The sequence below is a fragment of the Passer domesticus genome, unplaced genomic scaffold (assembly GCF_036417665.1).
Source record: "Passer domesticus isolate bPasDom1 unplaced genomic scaffold, bPasDom1.hap1 HAP1_SCAFFOLD_98, whole genome shotgun sequence".
NCBI lineage: Eukaryota > Metazoa > Chordata > Aves > Passeriformes > Passeridae > Passer > Passer domesticus.
The window spans coordinates 105,593-109,545 of NW_026990192.1; the positions used below are offsets into that span (position 1 = coordinate 105,593).

Below are 3,953 nucleotides of genomic sequence, written 5' to 3' on the forward strand. Positions count from 1 at the left end.
GGCTGCAGGGGCCAGTGCAGTGAGAGCCCCCTCTGTGCTGGTGACAGCTCAGCTCTTGGGGACGTGGCTATGCCCCAGCCCAGGAGCAGCAGCAGTGGCCAGCGGCAGCAGTGGTGTCAGTGGGACCCCCTGTGCACAGGGACCCCCGGCCGCGGGGTGGCCGTGGCAGCAGCCCCAGGGAGCTCCAGCCCCGGGATCCCGGAACAAGTGGAAATCCCAACTGTGCAAACGCTACCTGTACCCAAAGGAATGACAAAGAGAAGTGAGGTTTTAAAAAGAAGCAGTATTTATTTGCCAAAGATCAGCAAACACGAGTATTTACAGAACATCTTTCATTACAACAATCCTTATAACAACAACAATAACAATCTACAGAACATATTTACATGGGATCCTATGGACTAACAATCTTTGAAACATAATTACAGAGAACTTCTAACCGCAGAACATATTTACAGAATTCTTCTACGGTTTCAAACATATTTACAGAATTCTTCTACTGTTTCAAACATATTTACAGAGGTGTCACATCGGTGACCCTCATCGGCATCAGTCCTGGAAGAAAGGAAGCAGCAAGCTGGACTCTGCTGCTGGCACTAAACCCAGCTGTGCTAACAGCAGGGCCTCAGGGGCTGGGAGAGGGCTGGCAGGGCTGGTGTGGCCCCAGGCAAGCACAGGGCAGGCCAGGGCTGGTGCTTGTGGCAGCACAATCCAGGCCCCCTGCGGGCAGCGTGTCCCTGAGCGGGGCCATCCAGCCCAGCCCCAGCCTGGCGTCAGGGCAGCCACTGTGTCTGTGGGCAGGGCATGGGGAGCATCTGCCTGTCTTACTTGTGGGGCTCCAACTTCATCCAAGGACCATGGGCTCCTCCTCATCTTCCTCATCCACTTCCATCTCCTCGATGTCATCCTCCACATCTACTTCCATCTCCTCAACCTGCTCTTCCACGTCCACCTCCATCATCTCTTCCTCAGCCTGCACCATGTCCACTTCCATTTCCTCCACAATGTCTCTGGCAGTCTGCAAGAGACAGCACAATCTCACAGTGGGGTTCCTGTCCCACACCATCCATTGCCACGTGGCTGCAGCCTGCTCAAGCATGCTGCCTCCTCCCTGGAATGGCACTGTACCTCCACTGGAGCAGCAGTGCTCATCCTGCTGGGATTGGTGCTCCAGAGCAGGCAGCAGGAAAAGGCCAGGCAGCAGCAGCAACAGCTGAGTGCTGACGGGCAGAGCGCAGAGCGAGCGCCAACTGAGCGCTGGCAGCAGGCAGAGTGTCTGCTGTGGTGGTTTCCAGGTGCTGGACGTTCCACCTGGAACACTGTGGGAGCTGTGATGTCACAGAAGTTTCAGGGCCGCTCCACACTGGGAGGTGGGCATGGTAGAATGATGAAATCCTTGAATGGTTTGGCTTGGAAAGGACCCTAAAGATCATCTGGTTCCAAGCTGAGCAGCCTCCCAGCACAGCAGGTTGCTGCGGCCCCTGTCCAAGCTGGCCTTGGATGTTCCCTGGCATGGGGCATGCACAGGCTCTCTGCGCTGGTCCCTGTGCCAGGGACAAGCACCCTGACAGGAAAGAACTTCTTCCCATCATGGAATGGATTCCAGCTCTTGCAGTTTCATCCCATTCCCCCTTGTTCTGTGACTTCAGTTGCTGACAAAGAGTCCTCTCCCATTTCCCTGTGGGTCAGGCTGTTCCTGCAGTGTCACACATGTGGCTGAAGCTGCAGCCAGGAGAGAGAGAAGCCAAGCTGCCAGAGAGAGGAAATGGTGAAAGTGACATGAGAGATGAGAGAAGAAGGAAAAAGTAGAGACATGCAAGGCATTGGGTTGGGTGGGCTGTGGCATTCATGCCTTTTATTAGAGGCCAGGTTCTCTGGTGCACTCAATGACTGTGTGATTGCGGCGTGTCCACAGTGAGCCCGTGTGAGCGAGCTGCACTCCCAGAGGCCGGAGCACACTTGCTTCAAGTGCTGATGAATGAGGCCAGAGACGGGTCTTTGTGTGGAACTCCAAACGCTGTGCATTGCCATGAAGAGGGTCCAGGGCCAGAGAGAAAATGAGGCTGGGGTCTGAGGGTTTCATTCAGGCGGGAGAAGGGGTGAAGCCAGGACCAGCAGGGGAGAAGAGAGAGGAGAACATTCTCTGGAGAGTAGATCTAAGGAAAAAATGGCAGTTGAAGTGGGTGATACCAACAAAACCTGCGGATTGCAAGAGGCTGCAAGCGGCCATGGGTGAGAGCCTTGCATTCAGAGGGGTTTCTCTGTTTCACCTTGGTCCCCTTTGCCCTAAGGTATTACAGTTGCAATGAGAGGCCCCTGGGCCTCCACAACTGCCCCCTTTTTGTTTTCAGGAATGAAGGCTTCTGCCATGGACTTTTGCAAGCGTTGAGCAAAACTGGATAGAATAACCAAGACAATGAATACAAGAAACAAAGCCCACAAAACAGTCTTGACTAAAGATGAAAGCCAGCCTTTCATGCCCCAGTCTTTCAAAAGTCCAGTGAGCCAGTCGTTGTTGCCTTTCGTCTGGATCTTGTTGATTTGATCTGTGAGCAGCTGGCCGCTCTGGTATACTGAGTCCCTATGTGAGAAGAGGTTGACATGCGTGGCCATGGGCAAGAAATTGTGGCTTGGCTGTGGAACCACCCATCCGAAGGCATGCGGCATAGTGAGGAGCATCCAGCTTCCTGCTGCAGTGGCAACAAAGGACAGCATCCTTTGACTTTAGCTAATTTAGTAGTGGGTGGAGGCTTGGGTGGCCTGAAAGTAAAGAGATAGGGAGATTGCAATGTGAAACTTAAATTCTGGTCCCACTAAACTTTCTCTTCTGTAAGGCAAGGGTTTGAAGTCAGCTTATGAGAAGAATCAAATATCAAGGCTGGAATACAGTTTTTATAAATGCTAAGCGATATATTCCGCTTAGTGATGTCTGAACTATCTTGGTGTTGGTCTGTGTGGTCCACGCTGCTTAGGAGATCTTCTTCTGTCCTTCTTCTTTTCCAGGCTGCTGCTGTCTCTCTTAGGCTTTTGTTCTGTTTTTCTGATGGTGGCTCTGGTGTTTTCCTCGCCATTGGCAGAAGGGTTTGATGTTTTTTGCTGGGATCCATTTTGGGCCTGCTGCTGTAGAGTCACAAGCATATCCTCCCTCCCAAGTAATGAATGGGAAAGGGCCCATAATTTGTTTGGATTCAGGGTCTTTGATCAAGACAGGTGGCTTTTCTTTTTATTGGGCTGCCAATTAAATATAAAATGCCTGATGACTGGGGGAGCTGTTCAAAAAGTTGAGCACATCAAGGGCCTTGGCCTCCAATGGGAGATAATATGTGGACTCCCTGTCTCTGTTGATCAAGGATCCTTTGGATGGAAGAGTGGGCCCTCTGGACTATGGACTGTCCTGTGGCAGAGTGCGGTATGGCTGTGACATGTTTTGTAGCCCACTGGTCAGAAAAGGGTTGGAATCAGTGGGAGGTATTAGCAGGACTGTGATCAGTTTCAATTTCCTGTGGAACAGGGAAGATGGAAAAGGCTAAAAAGGAAGGTTTTATAGCATCTTTTGATTTTTCACCAGCATGGGCAGGGGCAGAAACCGCAGCGTTGTCGGTGTGGATTGAGACGGGGATGTATTTTAGTCTCCCAAAAGGGGCTTGGTGTGTGATGTGTGATTGCCCGATCTGGAGAGTCTTTAGTCCTCTTGGATTGAGTGCAGCTCTGACAGAAGCAAAGGCATGTTGCTGACAATTTGGGCAGGTGTTTGCCATGGATCTTGCCTGATCTTGGGTAATTTTAAAGATGCTGAGCGGTGCAGGAATGTTTTGATGGTAGAAGTGGTGGCGGATCCTAGCCTGGTCAGAAACATTCTGTAGGGAGGTTTGGAGAAGCATTGCTGAGGCATCTGCTCTAGCATTGCCTACTATAAATGCAGGAAGGGTGGTATGAGACCTTGTGTGCGTGAT

General features: G+C 51.5%; 1 long non-coding RNA gene across 1 annotated transcript; it reads right to left on the reverse strand.

The window, feature by feature from the left end:
* Positions 1-268: 268 nt before the first annotated feature.
* LOC135293278 (uncharacterized) lies at positions 269-1,436 on the reverse strand. Its single transcript, XR_010355372.1, has 3 exons — positions 1,129-1,436; positions 829-1,018; positions 269-555 (listed from the first exon to the last, which is right to left on the reverse strand). It is a non-coding gene; the product is annotated as an uncharacterized LOC135293278 (long non-coding RNA).
* Positions 1,437-3,953: the final 2,517 nt, after the last annotated feature.